This window comes from Tenrec ecaudatus, chromosome 1 (genome assembly GCF_050624435.1).
Source record: "Tenrec ecaudatus isolate mTenEca1 chromosome 1, mTenEca1.hap1, whole genome shotgun sequence".
Classification (NCBI taxonomy): domain Eukaryota; kingdom Metazoa; phylum Chordata; class Mammalia; order Afrosoricida; family Tenrecidae; genus Tenrec; species Tenrec ecaudatus.
This window is the reverse complement of record NC_134530.1, coordinates 124093127-124118014: the sequence shown is the minus strand read 5'-3', so window position 1 is coordinate 124118014 and position 24888 is coordinate 124093127. Positions and strand designations below refer to the sequence as shown.

Sequence of the window (24888 nt, the reverse complement as noted above, 5' to 3'; positions counted from 1 at the left end):
GCATATACAAGCTACCACAGTCTAGTCTGACCAACTGACAGACGAGTGCTGGCCTTCTGGCCTTCATTTGCTCTTATCTAGTGGACCCCGGGTCTTTGGCATAGACTGGGTGGGCAGAGGGTGATACCAGCAAAGCAGGGCCTTACATGGAGGGTGTTTGTGGGTGGGCCATTTTGAGGGGGAGGAAGTGTTCAAGAACTCTTGCCATTTTCCTGTTGACTGTGGAGATTCACTATTACTGTCATGCAGTTCAAATCAAATCACTCGTGCCATATGTCTGACCAAGCAGTTCTGCTCCTCAGCCACGTGGAAACGAAAGCAGAGACCCACACAAGGTTTGTCCGTGAGCATCTATAGCAGAGATACGTCTAATAGCCCAAACTCGTGACAACATGCATGTTCCTCAACTCTTCAGGAGATAACTACAATCTGTATATCCACATACCCCTTCCTCACGCCGCCACCCTTTCCTACAGTTCCTCATGCGGTGGTGACCCCCCCAACCATAACATTATTTTCGTTGCTACTGCATAACTGTCATTTTGCTACTGTTACGAATCGGGCAACCCCTGTGAAAGGGTCGTCAGACCCCCCAAAGGGGTGGCGGCCCACAGGTTGAGAACGGCTGCTCTAGTAGAATTATGATTCAGCAGTTAAAAGAATGAAGTACTGACATGTGTTGCAACATGGATGAACCTGGAAAACATTGTGCCAAGAAAAGAACTCAGTTACGAAAGATCACCTATGGCATAATCCCACGTGTATGAAGTCTCCAGGGTGGACAAACGGTCACAGAGATAGAGAGTAAATGAGTAGACGCTGTGACTGGGGCAAGGGGGAGGGAAGAATTGGAGTTGATTTCTAATGAACGTGAGGCTTCTGTGGGGGCATAGAAAGTGTTCTAAAATTAGATTGTGGCGATGCTTATATGACCCTGTGAACATAATATAAAACTTTGAGATTTACACTTAATTTAAAAGGGTGAATTTTATGATATGTGAATTATGTTTCAATTAATCTGTTTGGGGGAAAAAAATCATCTGACTTGCCAATGTTCTAATTGGCCCATAAAGTTTACCTTGGCTCAATTTGCTGTAAAAAAAAACCCCAGCCCCCAAACAACATTGCTTCTTCCTCCAATGTAAATTCACCCAACTCCTTTTGTTGATATTGGATTTTTATAAAGTTGTCATCATGTGGTCTTTGCTAGAAATCAGAGTTGACCTGATTTTAGAGAATGGTGGAAGAACTAGAAGCAGCCTCTTTGTACACATCTCTACTAAGTATTAAAGGCAAAAATTTTATTTTCTAAATGAAATGATTAACACGTTGCTTACAAATTAGCAGAAGAATTGCCACACTGGCTCCTGGCCACCCTTGGCTTTGACTTTAATGGCCACTGTGTGTTCCAAGGAGCGCTGATGGCCAAGTGGGTTACACATTGAGCTGCTAACTGCACGGTCAGCAGTTCTAACCCACTAGGTGAGCTATTTAAAGCCCCATTGTGGTAATCATTTCTCTTAGAAGGCTTAATGCCAGACTAGTGCCAAGGAGTTGGAGATTAAAGTTACCCCAAACGTCCAGCTCTTCCAAGAAGCTAGTCTCCATTGTCCACCCGCCCCCCTCCTTGAGCATAGTCCCTCATGTCTCACAAACACTCCCGAAACTTTGAGGAATGTCTCCTGTGGTGACATTCAGTCCAAATCCAAATGCAGGGATCAGAGTCAGAAGTCAAAGGCTCAAAAGTCTCAGCGGGTCTTCTTGCTTTTTACTAACGCTCAGTCAGGAAATAGACGGATGACTTTACAGGTGAGGTGTGGTGTGCTAGAACCAGGATCTCCACCCCCAAAGGATGGTGGCTTCATTCTGCTAAGGCAGTGAGAGGTGCCCCAAGGAAGCAAAGGGCGTGGCCTGCTTCACATCCTCTACTCGGGTGAGGTTTTAACCTCACACCATTCCTGTCCATTGGTAGAGCAAGTCCTCCATGCCAGGACTTTAGCCACATGGACAGAAAGACCATATGAATTGCCTGTGACTCACCCACAATGATTCACATCTTCGGAAACCCAAAGGGGGAGGTCTGTTCTGCCCCAGGGAGTCACTGTGCGATGGTAGCAGTGGGATTTGGGGTTGTTGTTTTGGCAGTTCTTTTTGACGGTGTCAGCTCTAAATGTGAGGGAGCTATTAAAGCAACCCCATTTTCTCAGCTTGGCTTGGTGTAGGGTCAGCATCCCAATCTATGATACATCGTCCCTTCCCCAACCTCCCACTCTGTCCTGACCCCCCGTGTGGAGGAGGTGCAGGGGCCCACACCTGGAAGTAATCGCTGCAGCAGGTTGACGTGATTTGGGCAAACAGTCACACTTTTAGCTAGATAAACAGTTTTATAGGCCAGCAGAGAATTTCGATCAGAAACACTCTGGTTACAATAAGGTATAAAAACTCCCCCTCTAGCAATGCACCGGCCTCCCTCTGGGTGCTGCTCAGAACCGCAGAGACCCAGAGCTGTCGTCGTTCACGCTGACCCACGCTGCTCATGGGAAACCACTGGTGGGAGAAACACCAGCCGTGGTAGCGGGCAGGAAGCTCCAGAAAGACACGGGGGCCACAGGGAAGGGAGAACTGGGCAAAGAGCACCGAGAGAGCAGACCATCTTGGAGAGTAAGTGGGGCTTGTGCCATTGATTTCACCATGATATTAAATCAGAACAAAACAAACCCCCCTCCACGAAACCGTCCTAGGAGAAAGATCACCGGTCTCCTCCTGGAAAGAGTGACAGTCTCGGAAAGCCCACAGGGGCGGTTCCACCCTGTCCTATCGGGACCGTGGCCGTGAGTGAGTGCCCTTTGGGGCAGTCTTGTGTGCAGCAGATGGCTGACCCTCCACTACTCGCTGAAAGGTGGGCGGTTGGAATGGACCCAGGCGCACTCAGGACCGGCTCCGAAAGGGAGCCCCGCAGAGTGCAGTTCTGCTCCGCTCACCAGGGCTCCGTGGCTCAGGCTTGACTTGAGGGCCAAAACCGACTCTTGGTGACCCCCAAGAACAGACCTGAACAAGGTGTTTCCAAGCCTGTCAAGCTACGGACACAGACTTGCACATTGTTCTCTTACAGAGAGCTGCCGGGGAGGCTGGGGTGGGGGGTTGGTGAGCGACTGGGGGCTTTAGTCACCGTGCCAGCAGGACTCCTGCACTTGAGAGCAGCTAGCAACGGAAAGCCTTTTGATTTAGAAGTTAAAAGTTTCCATCCTCTCGGTTAAATTGCAGAAGGTGGGGCCTCGGGCTGTTTCCTGACTCCCAGAATGCAACACCTTTGTTTCTAGCATTTAAGTTTGTGTGTGTTTAAGTGGTGGTGTGTCTTTCCAACTTCTGACCTATCCAGTTTCTGACTTGTTATAAGAAGCAGCTGAGGGTCATCCTGCAGGTAGCTGTGAAGAGATGGATATTTAATCTTGTGCCTTTGTTTCTGCAGTCGAGGGTCCTCCTGCTCTAGGAATAGATGTGAAGTGCAACGTCATAGGTTCCGTTGTCTTGAGCAAGGGTCCATCTGTTGTGACTTCTCCCACCAGAAATCTGCACACACCCCACAAACAAACAAATAAACAAACAAACACTCTTTCCTGCATTTGCTCATTGCACGCTCCATTCCCCAGACCATGGATTACGCTCCATTGCCCTGAGAAAGGGCCCATTTGTATAACTTCTCCTGCCAGAAAACTCCACCCTCCCACTCCCCCCACCCACCACATTCAGTGCATTTGGTTATTGCACGCTCCGGCCCCCAAGCCATGGATTTGGGTGGGCTGATTACTAAAGCCAGGCTGAGTGTAAGTGTAACCGCCAGAGGAGGGCCAAAGGAAACAGGGAGTATAGTTTGCTAGCTCTTTGCAACGGGTTAATGCCGCTGGTATGAGCTTGAAGTTTGACCCCCAGCTTCTTGGCAGGCAGGGCTACGTGGGAAGTGTGGCAAATCCCACATGTGGCTCCAAGTCACATTTGCTTTGTACCTGTTCTGAGAACCGTGACCTAAACGTGTCACTTGCCTGGTTCGTTCTGAGGGCAGGAAAGACCACAGGTGGAAGGAGAGGCAAGTAAACACTCCATCTAAGATGACCGCCCTTCTGCTCGCTCACCTCTTCACACTCCCTTACTCCGCAAATGACCGTGTCCACAACAATGGTGGGCACAAGTGCCTGCTGCCGGCCAGCCGGCCCCCCGGCCCCGCCTCTGCAGCAGCCTGTAAGGAAGGAAGTCTTGGCTGGCGGGCGCTGGTTTTACACAGCAGAAAATGGGCTTGGAGGGGTCAACCAGTGGTGGATTGTGTCTGGTGGCCTTTGCAGCCCAAGCCTTTTCTCCATTCTAGACTGTCCCCTTCCACTTCGTCCCAGGCCACCAAAATGGCCATTAAGTGCCTAAACATGAATGGCAGGCCCCCTGAGGAGAGGCAGGGATTTGTGCTCAGGCTAGGACAAGCTCGTCCCTGGTTCCCCTCCCTTCCCTGTGGCTTTGAGACAGGGTTAGCACTGATCTGCTTGCGGCAGGCCTGGTCTGGGAGGGTCACACCGAATGTCAGAGCTGAATTCAGGAGTCACTGCAGTGTCAGGTGGCCGGTAATCCCCAGCCAAGGAGGCTTTTGTGTTGATGTCTGCTTTTTACTGGGTTGCCTTCCTTCCGCCCTCAATCAAGGCCGTCAGCGGCCTGTGCTCAGTGACCTGCCTGCCCTCTGCTGTGACCGACTCCACTCCTTGTGTAAACTGTGGGACCCGAGAACACTAGCACATTAAGGGACACGATGCTCTGAAAAAAATTCAAGAGCCTTAGTATGTGCACTGTGCCGTCTGGTTTGCCGTTTTGTTTTTGGCTTGTTTTGGGGGGATTTGGCAACTCAAGAACTGCACTTTTTGGGGATCACCCTCTGCCCCACCATCTTTCCCTATTTACAACATACTTACTTCAGTATCTTTAGCTAGGGGGCCCCTCCCCGATTTCCACAAGACTGGTAGCTCCTCTTCTTTCTGCTTCAATACTGAAAGTATGAACAGACTCCTGCTGAGGGGAGGGGGGAGCGGGGATGTGTCTTGCTGTCACCATCACCACTGAACAGAGTGATACACAGGTTCAGGGCGGCTCAGTGGAGGGACGTCAGTGGGATCCCAGCCAGCCAGCTACATTCCTTCTCTATCTGAAGACCTTCTTCCTGCTGCTGCCATTCATGAATAACTTGTGAACGCTAGTCGGGCATCATCCGTAGGGTGAGGGTGGTGGGGGGGGGGAGAAAAAGAAAGCAAACTTTGAGCTATTTATGTCCAAGAGATCTTATAGGCAATATGACTTAAGCAAGTGTCAACTCAATGACGCGTCACACACAAACTCTGCATGTTGGTGAAAATCTGTTTCTAAACAAAGACCATCCTTCCCCAAGTGTTACCTGGTGTTTGTCTCACAGGAGATTTCCCTGGAAATCGCCGTGGCCTGGTGGAGAAACGCCCCTCCTGTGTGACCATTTGGTGTGGGTCTGCGTGGGGTCCCTTGGAGAGTTAGGCAGAGGACCAGGGTCATTCACCTCCAAGGGCCCTCCATGCCCTTTCCCCCAGCCACGTGGACGTTGCCGTGGAGATGAATTCATCAGCGCCAAAGACAACGATCTATCACATAGCAATCGAGGACTGACATCATTTGCCGAGAGTTGCCCCCTCCCTCGAAGATACCCAATTCACTTGCAGGGGTGGCACCAATCCGGGTGATGTGGAGGGTTCAGGTTCAGGACTGAACAGGAGGAGCAGGGTCAGCACCAGCAAGGCACCAAGACCAGGTGACCATTCCAACCGAGGGCAGCGAGGTCAGGTAGAGCTGGCCTTGCTAGTCAAGAATGGCTTCTCACACTCTGGGGCAAGATGTTGAATCCGAAGCTAGTGCTAGCTCTCAAGTAAGAAGGCTCCGAAAGGCAGCCTGGGCCTTGTAGAAGCGGGAAAGCTGCAACCAGAGAGGTAGTAGTCACACCCGGGGTTTAGCAAGCACGCACGGTCACAAGCTAAGAAGGCACCACGCTCCCACGAAGAGGTGGGCTGGCCACGTTTTGTAAACCCTGCCACTTATCACAGTAACTGCTGGATGCTGCACAACCGCCCCAGGAAAGCACAGCCCTTTCGCCCTGCAAGAGGGATCGCGCCTGGCTGGACGCTGCCTTTTCAGGATGAGGGTACTTCGGGGTGATGTTCGATGCTGACTTGCAGCTGACAGATTGAAAAAGCCTCGTCCCAAACTGGAGGAGAGAATGCCTGGGCCCCTTGAATAGAAATGCTGCCCAGCAGCAGTGGTTTCCAGTCAGCACGATGGTTCGACTTTATGGAGGTTAGGGCTGCAACCCTGACCCCGACTATTGTTGCCATGGTAACCCCCCTTGATTAAAAAATCATATACTTTCCTGAAAATATTGTTAGAAGAGGTTTCTGCAAGCACACGCTGCATTTGGAAATGTGACGTTTTGCTCCTGGAACTTGTTGGGGAGGGGAGGAGTATTCAAAAAGAAGGCAAAGAAGCAGCAGAGTCAAGTCCGGAGCAGGCCTACAGATCTGAGGGCCAGATGTGCTGGGTGGGGTGGGAGGGCGGGCTGCCCGGTTTGCGTGTGCAGCGTACCCAGCCAGGGCGCGCTTTCTGGCTCCATTGCACATCTGTTAGCTTGACACTGTGTTTCAGAATAGAAGGGAATTGACTGCTAACAAGTAGCTCCGACTTAAACACTCAACTTTGGCAAGAATTTCTTGTATAACCTTCCGTGATGTCATCCATTGGGTAGACTAAGTACTTTGGTGTCTCTTAGGGGTGCGTGTCTGTGCATCCCGCTTTGTCCTCTGCTCTCTGGAGCTTATTCCGGAGGAGTCACCGGTGAGGATGAGGATACCCATTAGCCCACTCAGCTGAGGTGGGGTGGGCAAGGTGCCTTGGAGACAGACCCAGCTGCTCTGCCATCTTACGGAGGAAACCCGGCGTATCCAGGGGCGACTTGTTCTCTCTGAAATGAGAAACTGATGCCATAGCTGACCTGGAGCCCAGGGACCCCGATTCCTGCCTCAGGGGTTTTTCTGCCACATTCTTGGTTCCTTTACTCTTTGCCAACTCTCCCTGCCACAGCCTGCACCTCCCCGGAATGCCAGGGATGGGTGTCCTTAGAAGATTTGCAGCTGACTCATGGTTGCCAATCCTGCACACCCAGCTGAAGGGTAGACTCTGCAGGGCAGGGGCCAGGCTGTGGGCCATTGGGCATAGCCCATGCAGGGTTCTTGTGTGATGCCAAGGATGCTGTTGGACAATGTGTAGCCGTATCTCTGCCAGTGTTCTTACATGACTGCCCTCTAGCACAATGCCTTTGTATTTGCTGCTTCGTATTTTATCAGCAGAGTTGGTGTTTCGTCCTCAGGCCCCCTTTATCCTGCCACAGCTGAGCAAGTGTCCTTCATTTTGTAGAACTGGCTTATTATTTTTCCCTCCCTAATTAATCCTGTGCTATGATGATTCACTCTAAACTCTGCAGCTCATTGCCCCAGTCTTGGCCCACCCGGGCTGGAATGTTTGCTAGGCTTTTTACTCTTAGGGAGCTTTGTCATTGGCTAGGTAAGCTAGTTTGTCTTTCCCCTCCGCTGGCTAGAAAAGCTACAAATGGTTTTTGACTTTATGCTGCTCCCTTGGGCCGTCTATTTGATCTGAGCTGAGTTTGAAGCGAGGCCATTGAGTATGAGCCATCCTCCTGATGCAGGGGTGACTCCCGGCCAATTCTTCGTATTGCTGGAATTAGTTAACCTTGACTCCTCCAATTCAAAGAGGGCATTTTACTCCAACCTGTGGTATTAACTACCTAGTGACTTGACTTTTTATTTTGTTTTTTTGCTCAGTGAGCACTGAAAATATCCCCGTCGATAGTAATTTGTTCCCTGTTTCATGTGGCTTTTTCCTTTGTTTACTCTGGACTTGAGTCTTTGTAGCTTGTTTTCTAAGTCAGCTCAAAAGTTGCTGGTCACTGGATTTGGCAGCCCTTTCCAGCTTTACCCACCAGAACCCTACAGGAAGTTGTGTGTCGGCCAGAAGAGTCTGTTTATTTAGAGCATGGTGTCCAGCAGAAACAATCCATTTATGAGGGTCTGGCCTTAAAGACACACGCACCCGAATCTGTGTTTGGGAGACCCTCTGCTGCTGTGGCTGCCACTTCGCTGGGCGCGCACGGCCATATTTCCCAGTCTGCTGGGGCACCTCCGCTAGCTTGTTGATGATGAAGATCATTTTTTTTCTTCGGCCTTGTCTGAAATACTAAAATACTATTGCCTACAAACTTGACGTACAGTAGGTAAACTTGGTATACGAAGGATAACATTGAGATAAATGAGAAAAGGTTGACGTTGTGAAGGATTTCGTCTTGCTTGAACCCACAGTCCATCCTCATAGAAGCAGCAGTCAGGAGATGCAGTGACACACCGCATCGGGTCATCTGCTGCACAAGACCTTTGTTAAGTGTTTGGAAGCAGGGCGGTCACTTTGAGGCCTGAGGTGTGCCTGGCCACGGGGTGGTATTTTCAGTCACCTGATATGTGTGGGAAAGTTGGACATCGAATCAGGAAGACTGAAGAAGAATCCATCCATTTCCATTGTGGTGCTGGTGAAGAATCTTGAAAACAGCACGGGTGGCCAGAAAAACAAACAGATCTGTCCTGAATGAAGGACAGCCAGGATGCTTCTCAGATACAAGGATGGCAAGACTCTGACTCTGTCTCATGAATTTGGGATGTGTTGTCAGGAGCGACCAGTCCTTGGACAAGATGGATCGACCCGTTGTTTCTGTCACCTTAGAATAATGCACTATGTGTATGGCATTTCCCACAGAGCTGGAAGTCTTGGGCTGCAAGTAGGGTTTTTGTTGGGCTGCCACTTGCTAGGTCCGCAGTTTGAAACCACCAGCTGCCCCATGGGGATTGCCACGCCTGTAAACGGCCTCGGAGCCTCACGGGGGCAGTTCTGCCCCAACCTCTAGGTCGTTAGGAGTTGCCCATCAACTCAACGGCAGTGAGAGATGAGAGAGTGCTTACATCCCATGAGGGCGGAGGGCAAATGGCAGACAAGTGGGCTTCTTTTGAAGCTGGAGAGGCTAAACCAGATGGTACCAGGTCTATGAGCCATGGAGAGAGCCAGTTTGGGGAACCAGGGTTGCCACACTAGTCTTACTCTTGTGTACACTGTGCACATGACAGTTTCATTTCCATTTGTTGAGTGTGTGAACATCTGATCGTTTTGAGTTTGCTACAGCAGTAAGCCCTGTGACCGCAGGCTCCATGTGCCGACCACTGGGCTTGCCACATAGTAGACATTCAAGAACTGTGTAGATTTAAATGAAGCTGCCTTCTTACAACAATAATGGCAACAACAACAACAGCAGCAGCAGCAACTTCCTGCTGTTGACTCTCTTCTGATTCATGGTGACCTTATAGGGCAGAGTAGAACAACCCGTGGGTTTCCAAGCCTCATCTTTCTCTCTCGGAGGGCTGCTGATGGTTTCGAACTGCTGACCTTAGAGTTAGGAGCCTGATACGTATCCACAATGCCACCAGAGCATCCCTTAAACGTGGGTTTTAATACAGCTCATTGGCTGTGCATTGTATGTAGTTACTGCACATGTTACTGGTTATCTTTGTTTACTGGTTTCATAAGGTCTGATGGTTTCTCTCTTAGCCCTCACTACTGGTCATAAAGATAGTGAGAATATATATATGAAATGGACATGCTGCCACTGTGAACCAAGTGTTTTCTGAAAGGATCTTTCTTGATCAGGTTTAATGCTGTTAATATCTAAATCTTAGTGTTTTAGTTGGAAGTCGTTCACATTTCCCAAATCGTAAAATTTTTTCAAGTGTTTTCCAAGTTACTTTTTCTCGAGTCAACGCATTAAAAGAAGCCCACTATTTTCACAACAAGAGAAGTGACCTATGTTTATTAGAGACCAAAGTTATACAGACTCCTGAATTGTAAGTTTTGGGGGGTAAGGTACCAGGTAAATTTCAGTCGTGTTTTGCTCTGTGTTCTCATATACATTTCCTAACCACTTTCCCCGGCTTGGTGCTCCTACTGCACATACTTCTTACATGTGTTTCCTATTTTTTATGACTCATGCTTACGGTACTCATAAAGATTTCTCCTTTATCTTGGCTCGCAGTAATGAGCTTGCTCGCACATTTCCAGGCAAAATGTGGGCTGAGGTTTTTACACTTAACTTTAAAGAGAGACCTCTTTAAAGGCACAGTATGGAAATCCTAACCTAATGGTCCTGAGATACCATTCTCTCATCTCCTCTCTCAGGGAGTCATTAACTCGTGTGTGTGTGTGTGTGTGTGTGTGTGTGTGTGTGTGTGTGTGTGAAAATGTATCAATTAGTGTTTTCCAGGTTTTTCCTTCCTTCTGCCTCTCTTAGCCATTTTGCTGCTTTTAAGTGAGACCAGTAGAGGGTGAGCAAGTGGAATATCAAATAGCAGGAGGTCGAGGGCCCCTAACTCCCCATGTTGCTCTGTGATCAATTTTCTATAACACAACGTTTGCCAATTCAAATGCCCGACTCCTTTTCACTGCCCCTAATTGCGAAAAGCATTAGATGGAGGAAGAAACGGAAATACTCAAATGCAATGGTAGTCTACTCAGGAGTTTTAGGACGTGCCCAAATACAGGTGAAATAAATGCTAAGTTTCATCATTATTAGCTGAAAAGACTGACTCTCCAGAGCACCTAGAATTCTCCTTTTAAACAAGCCCGACGTTGAAATACACTAGCTCGATCGATGCTTTGCAGTGGCTCCCAGGATTTGTCCGAATCAAGCCCCCAGTTCCTACCAGAGCCATGAGTGACTTTAACCCTTTCTCCCATCATTCTCTCCATTTCTAGTTGTGCTTCCTTTCTGCTCCTTAAATCTGGAGAACACCTCCCACCTGCGGCCAGCTTTCTGACGGATCGTCCCTTTGCCCCGGGCACCATGCCTCGTGGTGTGGTGCTTCATTCCTTCCCTTTGTCTCGTCAAAGAAAGCTTGCTGACCACCACATTTGACGTAGCCATCTGGCCACCCTGGCTCCAGACTCTATCGCACTTTTCTTTATAACTTATGTCATGTCATGTTCCATCATTTATTTTTTATTGTGGCTGATATGTGGCATCCCATTTGCCACGCCCGCATTGTTCACCAGCCAGTGGCCTCAGCTGTGCTCGTCCTGTCGTGAAGCCTTGCCCATTATCTGCACACTTACGGTGCAGAGTGGTGGCACAGACATAGTTACCCCCATCATCTCCACGTGGGCGCCGCTTCCTTCAAGCACTTGGTCTTCACGCAGATACAACACTTGATCTCACTGCTATAGCCCGGGGTGGGGGTGGGGGTGGATCTGCAAATAAGTGGGCCTTAGTTATTCAAACTGTGCTAAGGGTCAATTGTAAACTCTGTGCATTTTCGATTGTGTACGTCACATCATCTGTTGAACCAGTGTACAATCCAGTGGTCATAATTACATTAATCATGTGCATGCATGCATATATATTTTTTATTTTGGGGTGGGGGAAGGGAGACAAAATATAACTTACCCATAATTTTATCACTTAATATTTATCTGAATTACATGAAAAAGCAAAAGCAAGTACGTATCTTCTTAAACTGTTAGCTTTTCCCCTTCATCCCATTCAGGGCTAATTTTTATTTTCTATTTGGTGTGTATCTTTTCTAACGCTTTCCTGTGGTATACAGATGCAGAAAAGGTGTGACGGCCATTTCTGGCCTCTTCTGGCTTCAATAGGGAGGAAGAGATTCCCAAGTGCACACCAGCTCAAGGCCGAGTCTCACAAAACAGAGGTCAGATTTGCCTCCAGCCATCTTTACGCTGTTCTAACACCACCCTTTCCTCCCACTGCGCTCTGCTTCTCTGCTGGGCTTGATAATCTGTTGCAGTGGCCACACGATGCTCAAACACTAACTCACTATGATGGGGCGGGTAGGGCAGTTAACAGGTTAAAAGTTAGAATTAGAAACATGACTTTATAGAGTTTCCAAGACCACAAATACCCTGTTTCCCTGAAAATAAGACAGTGTCTTATATTAATTTTTGCTCCCAAAGATGCGCTAGGTCTTATTTTCAGGTGATGTCTTATTTTTCCACGAAGAAGAATATGGTACACATTGTTTTATTAAAAGAGACCTCGCACTTCCTGTCTGCTCTGGCTGCGCTGCAGTCAACAGTGAGCTGTGGGGCGGTGCCGCCACTACGGTCCAGAGTTAATGGTAGCTTCTGAGGGCCTTATTTTTTGGGGGGTCTTATTTTTGGAAGGGTGCCTTATATTTCAGTGAGAGGCAAAACTGTAAGTAGGTCTTATTTTCGGGGGATGTCTTACTTTTGGGGAAACAGGGTATTCCCAGGAGTGGACGGCCTCATTTTTCTCCTGCAGAGTGATGGGTGGGTTTGAACCACTGACCTTTCAGTTAGCAGCCCAGTGCCTGCTGGCACTGCCCAAGCACCAGCCAAGCCCTACACCACATCTATGTCTATATATTTTAATTGTGGAAAACATTTCCCTAACAACGCACTTGACATTGCACAGTCTTCACGTGTACAGCATGCTCATTGTCTTTCAGCCCTTGCCCTTCTCTGTTGAAGGGTGTGTTTCTAATGCATTGTGGCCCAGCCTCTGCTATGAGAAACCGTATACTTTGTGAAATTAAAAGTGTTTCTGGAATTATCATCTCTCAAAAAACTCTCAGTGTGCTGTGCGTGTGCGTGAACTGGATTCAGTAGGATTAACGGAAGTGAGAGGAAATCTGGCCTTGGGAGAATGCTTGGGAGAATGTCACGATTTTCAAAGCAGGCAAGGGCTCTTCCCCTCCCGCTCACGTTTATTTATCGAAATGCATTAAGATAGAGCCGCCGATCATTTCAGCTAGCTGAGTGAAAGCCTCTCCTCTCCGCACGTCACTGGAACCAGGCGGCAGGATGGGCTCCCGGGCGGCGCACGGAGCAGAGCATTGTGGGAGTGAGGGTTCGCTCGCCCACGTCCCCCCGCCCACCCGAGACAGAGCGACACCTGTAAACAGCCGAGAAAAACACTTAAAAACCCGATCAGTGCCCAAACACACCCAGATAGAAACTTCACCAGATACACATAATGAACTGCAGCTGGCCCAGATAAACACGTAAGCGCTAAGTAATCACGCATGCTGGAAGGATGTGGGGCTGGGCCAGAGGGGCTTGTTGGTGGGGTAATTGGAGCCAGGTGTGCTAGCCTGGCAACACTTTCTGGAGGTGAGAATTTGGAGCGGTTTGAAATAAGGATGTGGTTTGGCTGAGATCTGGAGGGATCGTTTTTCCAAGATTCGGGGAGGAGACTGGTAAATAAAACTTGGCCAAGTTGAGGAGCATGCCATGTGGTGAGGACACTAAGTACCCTGGCAGCTGTGGAAGCTTGTGCCTGCAGGCCGTGCCTGCCGTGTGGATGCTGGGAGGAGGGGTGCTCGGCTGCACCACGGCTCCTCCTCAAAGCCACACGGATTCGTGCACACAGGGCAGTTCATGGGGGCCTCTGACACCTCTCGTTCCACCTCACAAACGAGTACCTTCAGGTGCCTTGTGGGGTTCATGGCGTTGGCATTTCCTGTGTTTCTATTTTGCTGGGAGGTACACTCTAGGGCGCTCAAGTGACTGAGTTTCTGTTTGGAAATTCAGGGTCCCTAAGGGTCGATGTGGTTGGGATCTGCTACAGAATAACTCGTATTCTCAGTATCTCTCTCTGCTGGATCCAGGAGTCTCCAAACTGCACTGAGACTTGGAGAGCAAGACTCGATCCTGCCCCAGGTCAGTCAGTGCTGACAGGGATGGCCAGATTTGTGATGAGCGTGATGTGGTGATGATTGCATTTGTGCCACCCACACTGTCTTTCTGGCCTAACCTTTCACGAGTCCCAAATCCCAAAGAGGAAGGCAGCGAGATAGCAGAAACCCCCAGCAGTTCATTATGGATGGTCTGAAAGCCATGTACACAACTGCCATCAGGGGGTCATGCTGCTTCAGAAACCAGAGACCTAGCAGGAGGTGAGGAGCTCTGGTGGCATGGTGGGTTTCAAGTTAGGTTGCTAACCACAAGGTCAGTGGTTCAAACCCACCTGCTGCTCCTTGGGAGAAAGATGAGGCTTTCTGCTTCTGTGAAGATTTATAGCCTTGGAAACCCACGGGGACAATTCTACTCTTCCTAGTCTATCTGTGGCAGGGTAGCTACGTGTCAGGAGGCAATGGCACCCCCTGTGTCCCAGCCAAATTCATAGGCTGGTAAGCTGCTTTCCGGGCACATTCTGAAAGCTGACATTTGTCTTGGTCTTCTCAACACCCTGTAAGGAAGTTGTTCGCTCCATTTTACAAGTGTGGAAATTGAGGCTGACAGTCAGCCCCAGGTCATGAGCTCGCAAGAATAATGGGTAGAACCCAAGCTGAACATCGCAGCACCCACCTCCTGTAGATGGAGGCTGGCTTGCTTGAGTGTCTGTGGACAAGGTGGGCCTTAGCCACTTCTTCAGTCAGTAAGCCATTGTGTACTGCGCATGGGCTCAGGCAGGCCTGGTAGCCCGAGGGTGAGGATTTGTGAAACATAAATCCACAGCAGATAGAGTTCTCTCCGTAGATGACCACAACCTTGTTGCTTCTCTTCCATGTGGGCATGCATTGCTCCTGGGGTTGTCTGTTGATTTAATCATGTTGGAGGTAAGTCTTTGAGCTGCAAATAAAACAGTCATCTGGTAAGAATTACAGGGGAAGAGTTGCGTTGTTATCTTCAGGTCAAGAGCTTAGAAAGAAGGGCAGGTTGGGGCGTCCTGTTCTATACAAACAACTGTCTTTACCAGCTTATCTGTGCCAAAAATATTACTAACTATCTTGGAAACAGGTTAGTGTTTTACCCTGTAGGGTGAAGAAAGAGGGGGGGAGAGATGATCATGGAGTTGAATTTGAAAGCAATCTTGGAAAAGGTTTCAATACAGCCACGTATCATTCACATGCCCCCAGACGCAGCACTGCAGGGCTCCTGCTGGCAGTCAGGTGGACTCTCAGCGAGAAGGCTCTTCTGACAGGATCGTGGATTCCTGCGTCTCTTGAGTGGTCTGCAAAGTGGTTTTTAACCTTGTATCAGAAGCCCCCAGGAGATCCTGCTCTCCGATGGTAGAAGCCCAGGGGTTTGTTTCACAGTTTACTAGGGCTTTCTTTCCCTTCATTTTGTAAAAATAGGAATAAGTAAATCTCCACCATCAAGCTTAATTTTCAGCAACAACTCCTTATGTTGGTTTACCTTCTGTTTCTCTTTCATTCATTCATCTATCCTTTCTAAAAATGTGTGACTATTAACTGCTTCAGGGCTGGAGGTGCAGTGTAAGGCAGTAAGGCAGAAGTTCAGCCCTCGCAAGGCTTACATACTTGGTTTTGGACCCAGGGAATGTGGTGGGTGTCAGCTAGGGTCTTCCACAAACCCTGTGTACCCACACAGATTGAGCCTAAGAAGTTAGCTCATGTGAGTGTGTGCGCCTGTCAAGTCTGAAATCCTTGGGACGCTATGTCCAGAATCCATGGGATAGATAGCAGGCTGGAAACTTGGGCAGTCTTGAGTCCCAAACCTGTAGGCCAGGCAAGTTGGCAACTTAGGCAGCATTTCTGTGATACAGTCTTGAGGCAGAAATGATCCTTCTCCCTGCTGTTTTTGTTCTCAGTGTGATTGTATGAAGCCCATTCACGTAATCCCTTTACTTTTTGAAATCAATGAGTTACAATGTTAGCTGCATCAACATTTAGACTAGTATGTGACTAAAACACAAGACCGGGCACCACAGCCTAAGCCAAGTTGGCCTAGAAAACGAAACATTGTCATACTGAGTCATCACTTGACAAGGTGGGGTGTTGGTTAGGGTGCTAGCAAAGTGACATTTGAACAGGGACCTGAAAGGTGAGCAGGAGTCAAGCATGCAGCGATCTGGGAAAGGACCAGGCCAGACAGAGGATCTGGTGGTGCCAAGGTTGTCAGCTTGGGGAAACAGAACAATCTCCAAGACACATCTGAAACATTTTGGAGGCATCATAATCTCATGTTATCCAGCCCCCCCCCCCCCGCTTTTATTTTAAAGAAAGAAATGGAGGCCACTGAAAATAGGGATTACCTGATTTCCTAAAAATAATGATTTGTTTGATTCTTTTGCCCTCAGGGAAGAAAAAACTAATTGTCCTTGTCGAAGAAACGGGAAATTTTCTTGCATTATAAACCATAAACACTAGCACTTCCCAATCCTCCTAGTATAAGGCTCCTGACATATAATTCATTTTAAAGAAAAGAGAAAGTTTTGCTGAAGTATTTTACTTTAGATTTCAGGTCTGAAAAGGTTGAGCTAAATCAACATGGCCTTTCCTAGCTCTAAAGTCTTTAATTCTTTGGGCAAATTCTGTGGTGGGTAGCCATCTGTGAACACAGACATGCCTAACGATAGGCCTCATTGACAGGAAAGAATGGGCTGATGGGACTTGCCATGAATTCACAAATAAGTGGCAGTGTCACACACAGTGATTTGTGTACTATCTTAAAAGATGGGCAAACATGTTGTTTAATCTGATAAAGTGAATACAGGAGAACAAAAGAGGGTCTTGTTTGTTTTTCTAGAATAAGAGCTACCCCAACATGAATTAATTCTAACTTTTTGGCCAGCATGGCCATATTTTAAAGAGTTTTCTTTTTTCTTTTAGCATTAACTCTGGGTCAGTGTGTGCCCTGTAGTTTTTTATGTTTGACAGAAGCAAAATAACTCATTAAATACCCCAAGCTAATCCTAAGGGCACATCAAGATTTATGGTACCTTTAAAAATAGGCAGTGTTGACAAGATAATAATCTTAAGACAAGTTTACTTCTTTGGTTTTGTTAATTTCGCTGAGGTGGGCTTTTCTATTAGAGCGCACCATGGATTTATAGGGAACTGCAGGAAGACTGGCAGACTCACATGTAGACAGATCGGCCTTCCATAAGTCAAAGGTGCATCTAGGAAACAAGCAACGTGTATCATGCTGCTAGACTTTAAAACACCATCTTCATAGTGTTATCAGCCCGAATAAGCACCATAGCAGATTTTAGTTAAATCATGAATTATGTGGCTGAAAATAAGTTTCAGTGATTACAATTGGTTTATTTGGTGAGTAGGAATTCTTTCAAAGAACTAGGTAATGTGCCGAATGGGCTCTATTGGCACTGGTCAGCTGTGGGCCCCAGGTGTGACGCAACCCCTGTCTCTTTTGGACCTGCTGTTTTCTTTGTTTTTTCATCATTTCATTGGGGGCTCGGACAACTCTTATCACAATCCATACGTACATCCATTGTGTCAAGCACATTTGTATATTTGTTGCCATCATCATTCTCAAATCATTTACTTTCTATTGGAGCCCTTGGTATCATCTTCTCATTTTTTGCCCCATGACCCCTCCCTCATGAACCCTTGTTAATTTATAAATTATGATTATTTTTTCATGTCTTAACACTGTCTGATGTGTCCCTTCACCCACTTTTGTGTTGCCTGTCCCCCAGGGAGGAGGTTATATGTAGATCATTGTGATTGGCTCCTCCCCCCTACCCCCCCCCCCCCCGCCAGCTCTTATCTGTACCAGTGTACATGCTCTGGTCCAGCCAGATTTGTAAGATAGAATTGACATCATGATAGTGGGGAGGGGGGGAAGCATTAAAGAACTAGAGAAAAGTTGTATGCTACATTGGTGCTATACCCTCCCTCCCCTAAATGCCCTCCCTCACTAACTCTTGATAAGTTATAGATTATTTTTTCCATATCTTACTTTGTCCTCCATCGCCCCTCACCCACTTTTCCATTATTCGTCCCCCTGCGAGGGGGTTCTAGGTTAGGTTGATCCTTGTGATTGATTCCCCTTTTCTCCCCAAACCCTCCTCTAATCCTCTTGGTATCTCTACTCTGCTTGTTGGCCCTGAGGGGTTTATCTATCCTGGATTCCCTGTGTTATAGCTCTTATCTGTAACAGTGTGCATGCTCTGGGCTAATCTGATTTGTAAGGTAGAATTAAGGTCATAGAGTGATGGAAGCACCAAAGAGGTAGTGGAAAGTTGTGTGTTTCATCGGTGCTATACTGCACCCTGACTGGCTCATCTCTTTCCTGTGACTCCTCTGTGAGTGATTTCCAGTTGTCTACAGATAGGCATTGAATCTCCACTCCATGCCTCCCCCCGCCCCCACCCCATTCATCTTAGGTATAGTTTTATTCTGGGTCTTAGATGCCTGATACCTGATCCTATGAACACTTCATGATCACATAGGCTGGTTTGCTTCTGCCATGTGGGCTTTGTTGCTTCTTAGCTAGAGGGCCGCTTGTTCATCTTCAAGTCTTTAAGACCCCAGATGCTATATCTTTTGATAGCCGGGCACCATCAGTTTTTTTTCACATTTGCTTATGAACCCATTTTGTCTTCAGCGATCATGCCAGGAAGGTGAGCATCACAGAATGCTGGGTTGTTAGAACAAGGTGTTCTTGTGTTAAGGGAGTACTTGAGTTGAGGCCCAATATCCATCTGCAACCTTAATTCTTAACATATAGATATGAGTACATAGTTCTATCCCCCTCATTATATATATGTTTACATATGTACATGCCTGTATTTAGACCTCTATAAATGTCCTGTGTCTCCTGGTTCTTTCCTCTATTTCCTTTTTACTTCCCTCTTGTCCCACCATCATGTTTGGCCTCTATTTGGGTTTAGAGATTGCTTGCTGCTACATTGTCCTTGATGGAGCCCCACTATGCATCCTAGGACCTTCCTTCCGTTGATTTTAGTTCACTTGTTCCCTTGCCCCTGGGTTGGTCCCACCCCTTCCTTTCTTCTACCTCCCCTTCTTCCCTATCCCCCCAGAACCTGTTCTTTTCACCTCCAAATTGTTTATCCTGCCTATCTTATCTAGATAGACATGCAGATACATTAGTAAGTGCCAAAACCAGGCAAAGACAAATAAAACAACAAAGGAAGTCAAAACCAACAAAACAATAACAACAGCAGAAAGCAAGAACAAAATAATAATAAATAAAAAGAAAGCCACGGACAAAAATGGAAAAGCCTATAAATAGTTCAAGGTCTCTTTGTTGGCCTTTACGAGTGTTTTCCAGTTGAGTCTGATGGGGTGCCACACTCTGTCTCCCAGGTGTATTTTTGGTATTCCCTGGGGGTTTCATCAGTCTGCTTCCCCTGCTGCTCTGCCGCATGCCCTCAGTGCCTCGCCCCACCCAGCATGATTGGGCCAGACTGGGCACTATTCCTGCATTGTGTCTCCAGTGCTGTCCCCTGCAGTGCCATGGTTCAGTGAGGGACTCCATGTCCCATGGTGGAGCCAGCCCTACTGTCCTCCCCATGCATCGTGTCTGCTCTGAGCAGGACATCGCCCTTGGGGCTTGGTCCTCTCCTCCCTTTCATCCCTTGGCGTTTTTCCCATGTGCTCTAATCAGGCGCACCCCTGTCCCAAAGTTGCAGCCCCAGTGCTGTCCTCTGAAGTGCATTCTTCTGAGGGGGGCGGGGGGCAGGTGAGTGGAGGAAGGGGTATTGTCAACATAGTCCGAATTGAGGCCGACCCGACAGACTTCTCTATTGTTTCCCTGATGCATGCCGGTATATTGTATTCACGTCTTGGCTCTTCAGGTTGAAGCCTGGTCTCTCTCTCCTCCTGTGGAGATATAAACAATACCCCCCTACCCGCCTTGGGTAGATTAATGCTGTGTTCCCCACCTACCCGTTTTTTTTTTAATCTTCTTTCCCCCTCTTGTTTAGTTGGCTGCTGTCTGTATCCCTGGACTGGATTTGTCCCCTGTCATAGTTGCTGGACCTCACCCCGGGGATGTATGTGTATAGTAGCTTATCCCCCAAGGCCTTGTTTTTTTAAGCTCACCTCAGTGGACTCATGTTGAACTTGTCCTTTTGTGCTTGACTTACTCCACTTCGCATGGTTTCCTCCAGGTCTGCCCATGCAGCGATGTTCATTTTAGGGAGGCCTAGTACTCTGTTGTATGTACGTACCACAGTTTTGGATCCATTCTTCCGTTGTCATCAGGATTCTCGATATAGAAATAGTGTTCTATAGATCATACGGTATAAAACTTATGTACTATGACTTTCCTAGTTGCTATTTAAAATAGCATAGACTTAAATTAAGGTGGTGGATTTTTTCCCTGAAATGCATAGGAATTAGTTCATGTAAGGTCAATACAGATAGAGTCCATTAAAAATTTTATTAGAAAAGTCGCCCATCTTTTTTTTTTAAGTCCAAGGTTGGGATCAACAGCTGCCCCAGCGTGGGCTGGGTAACTTGATCTGATGGCATGTATTTCTACCCCAGTCTGCTCAGAGCAAAATGGTTGTTTTGGAAACTGTGTGACGACTTTATCTCTAGACCTTCGCACTGGAGCAGTGAGCTCAGACAAGCAAATCCTTGGCACTTGATGTCCATCTTTCATAACAGACCTTTGATGCTGCGACTTGATGCCTCCAAATCAGCAAAACAAAATGGTGCTTGAGGAGAAGTGTTTACTTTGATCATCTGTCAACTGCTGTGGCCCAGCCTTTTCACGGAGTACAAATTGCTTTACCAGAGTTCTGAGGCCGAGGCCCGTGGACTGTTTTTGTAGTCTGGTTGCTCTGGTGATTCTTAGCCGTCCATGAAACTCCCATCTCCAAGGAAACAGAACCCCCTGCAGCTGTCTGAAGCTCTCTGGTATTGTTGAATCTGGTGGCGTCTTACCCTAGCTGGAGGGATGAGTGAGTGATGGGCTGTGTCAGGATAAACACAGGCATGGAAAAAAAATCCTGATTCTGGATACATTGTATATATATATATAAAATCAAACAGCTTTCATATCTACCCCCCAAATTGTATGGGGACTTTGAAGTAGCCTCTGGTCTGACTGAAGCCAGACCAAGTAAGCTCTGGTTCTGAGGCTGAGAGGGGCGCGGCCCTAGTGAAGGCCATCGCGTTGCCAGGTGGGGACGATACGAGTGTGATGGCAAAGAGAAGGTCGCGTAGGAAGAGGATATGGGCCAAGGTCAAGGCTGTGCCAGAAGCCTGGGGTTTAGAGGGCTGTGAGGAGAGCTGTTTTGCCCTGAAACTTCAGTGGAAGGAGAGCAAGGACAGACCTTCCTTAGGAACCAAGGGGCAGCAGTCATAACAGCCAACTTAAAAGTACTTATTACGCGCTGACCACTGTTCCGAATGCTTTCCCCACATGGCATCTGTAGTCTTTTGACATCGGATGTAGTAGGTGTAATTACCATCTGCATGGTACGCAGCTGAGGAAACTCATGCTTGTAGAGTCTTGTTCAAGCTGAGATTCTAACCCTGAACCTGGCACTGGCTCACTTTTTTAAACCACTATGTCAAGTTGCCCATCATTTTGAAAAGAAGGCAGAGCGACCCAACAGATTGGGTTACAGGAGACGCTAGCCAATTTGGCAGAAAATCTACATCTTGGAAAAGATTGAACTGTGTTTTAAAATGAGATTGTTCGTTTGTTCATTCATTCATTCCTGCACCACTAAATATTAAATGTGTGTGAACTGCCTTGTAAGTGCCAGGTCTTGGAGAGGCTCTAAGGTGATAAATAGGTAAGGCCTAACTCCTCCTCTCAAAATCATTTGTATGTAATGTACAAAGTTGCCTTAATCTGGAAGCTTGCAAGCTTCCTCCATATGACTCTTCAAAGTAGGTTCTGAAGAAACAGCAACTTGAAAGGTCAGAAAAACAACTTGCTCAGAGCCCCACAACTAAGGCCTCAATGGGGCTGGAGGTGAACCCGGAGTGTGGGGCTGCCATCCGTGAATTTAACCATTATGTCATGGATTGGTCAGGCTTCACTTTATGAGCTCCATTTTCAACCATAAAGTATTACTCAGAAGGCAGTCTGTTAGACACATTCTTAGAATTGTTGTTGTTAGGTGCCATTGAGTTGGCTCCAATTCAGACACCCAGCACGGTGTTTCCAAGGCAGACCGCCTCCGCTATCTCCCGAGGAGAGCTGGTGGGTTTGAACTGCTGACCTTGCGGTTAGTAGTTCAGTGCTTACCTCGACAGTGCCACCAGGGCTCCTTAAAGGATTTTATAGCATATTTGTTAAAGATGTGGGTTTTAAACAAATGTAGTAAGTGGGTTGTGAAAAAATAATTCGGAAAACCATTCGTGAAATCATGGAATGACTAGATTCTAGTGTCTGAAGGGATCTTCATAATCACCTAATCCAGTTTATACTTGGCTCATTAGTTTGTTTGTTTGTTCCTACCTCTGAAATATACCCTGGAGGTGGTCCACCAGCCAGTCACGGCAGTTTAGAAGATCAGGGAAGGGACGAAGGACCACACAAATGTATGCCCCTGACAGATTTTGTCTGCATCCTTGTGGAGAAGTTTGGGCTCGATTTGCCCTCCCTAGGGGCCGAGCCCAAACGCACGCTGTTGCGGCTCTTTCCTGCTGACCACTTCTCCCTTCCCACCCAGCCTGCACGTCGGAGTCACGGCGGTACTTTACAGCTGTCTTTCCACGCGTTCCTCTTCCCTCTGAAGTGTGAACCAACTGAGCCTTCACCTTCCTCCTCTTCCTCTTGCCACTGATTGGCATGGTGCCTGGCACCCACTAACGGTGTTTAACTAAGCGATACAACCACTTGGGAAGCGCGAGCTATTATCTAAAGCGAGCTCAGTGTGTGGTTTTGCTTGGCTGCCTTGGGTCTGAAGCCACGAGATTGATGTGACTTTTCAGCCTTTCTAAGATAAACTGAGTTCCTCAGTGCCGCAGGAGCTCTTGTCCAAGCGAAATTGGAAACACCAAGACCTGATCTGGCCATCCCACATGAAAGTTCAGATTGCATTCTAGAAAAAGGGATTTGTCATCATAGATCAAATTCCTTATTTTGCCTTAGCATGGTGGGATAATGCAGAGAATTTCCCTTACTCCTGCAGGATCCTGGCCAGTTATGCAGCATTGAAATTTGCACTGTAAGTCTGAATATTTTGCAATGTAATTCCCCTACACATCCTTGCCTCTACTCTCCCTATGTGGGCTCTATTTTACTGCCAATTGGTGGTATTTTTTTTTAATGAGTTTGAGACAGTGGCAAAAAGGTGCACTGTTAGTTTTACTGATAATGGGAAACAGAAGGAAGACCAGCACCAGCTGACCCAATGGACATTTGGGATTTGACTGAGCTATCGAATAAAGCAGCAGCTGTATGATCTTGTATCTTTTGGACCTTACCGCCTGAGGGCAGAATTAGAGACTTGTGATGAGTGGTTTGGATCCTTGAGTAGTTTGGATCTTCTCTATTTGCATAGGAAATGAAGCATTCCCTGTATGATCTTTTTAAAGACAGACACTTCAGCTTCCATTCAGCATAAACACCCAAGTGCTTTCCATGTCAACATATTGAATAAAATTCAGACATTAGAACTCATTTTTAATGAGACCATGTATAGAAATAATAGTTACGAACCAGTTAATATTTCTAGATGGTAGGGCAGAACATTATACTTCCTAATGTCAAATAGGGGAAATAATTTTCATTATGCACTTGGAATGCAGTGGTTGTACTTATTGCCCTCCTTGCCACACTCACAAATCCCCAGTAACATGAATTTATTTAACAGAGTTTGAGCTTGCTGGTTGTGGGTGTGGTTTTGACAAGATTGTTGTTGAATTTATTTCAACTCAACGAGACCCTGTGTGACACGAGTGGAGCCAGTAGAACTGCCTTGTGGTGGTTTCCAGGCTGTGGTCCCTCGGGAGCAGATCCTCAGGTCTTTGTCCTGTGGAGGCTCCAGGTGGGTTTGAACCACTGACCTTTCAGTTAACAGATAAGTGCTTAACTGTTGTGCTACCAGGGCTCTTGAGACAAGATTATAATACATTTATTGCTGGCAATGAGCAACGGACTTAGTATTAATTATGTAACTTGACCATTGATTTGTTTGTGTTAGGATTTGTGCCTGCTTTATATTGAGATAAACATTTATTTCTAGTCTTGTCTGTGTTTTTACTTACTTAATAAGTACATGTTCAAGGCTCATTCCTGTTCTAAATAAAGGGCATTAGCTAGATTAACTACAATGTCCCTCGCTGCCATTGAGTTGATTCTGACTCCCAGTGTCCTTGTGTAGGGTTTCTGAGACTAAATCTTTAGAGGTGCAGAAAGCTTCAGCTTTCTCCTAAGAGCAGCTGGTGTGTTTGAACCTCCAACCTTGTAGTTAGCAGCCCATTGCTTATCCCATAGTGTCAACAGGGCCCCTGAAGGTTTTGCTTTCTAAGCTTTTTCCTTTTCCTCCTTGTCCCACTTTTACAATGCAGGTTTCTAATAAACAATTGATTTTTAAGGGCAGAGTAACTATGTTGTTAACTCCTGTTGAGTTGGCCCCCAACCCATGGTGACCCTCATGCCATGGGATGAAACTCTGCTTGATCTTGCTTCATCTCCATGATCAGTTTCAATCACTGTTGTGATCGATATGGTTCTTTCTCGTTGGCTGAATTTCAGGAGTAAACCACCAGGCCTTTCTTCCTAGTCTGTCATAGTCTAGAAGCTACACTGAAACATGACTCGGCATCGGAGCACATGCAATCCTCCCACATTGGCTAGGGATTGAACCTGCGTCTCCCGCGCAGAATGTGAGAGTGATTTATTACTGAACGCCAATGTCCTGTAGAGCAACACTGGAGGTACAGACAGATTTGTTAAGCATACACAAGCAGTCAGTCCCTGGGTTATGAACAAAATCCATTCCTAAGTTAGATTTGAAGGTAAGTTGGGTTTTGGGTTTGTTTTTGTTTT

General features: G+C 47.2%; 1 protein-coding gene across 1 annotated transcript in view; it reads left to right on the top strand.

The window, feature by feature from the left end:
* TGFBR3 (transforming growth factor beta receptor 3) overlaps positions 1-24888 on the top strand; it is a 218802-nt gene that overhangs the window by 91723 nt on the left and 102191 nt on the right. The gene's annotated exons all lie outside the window — the stretch shown is intronic.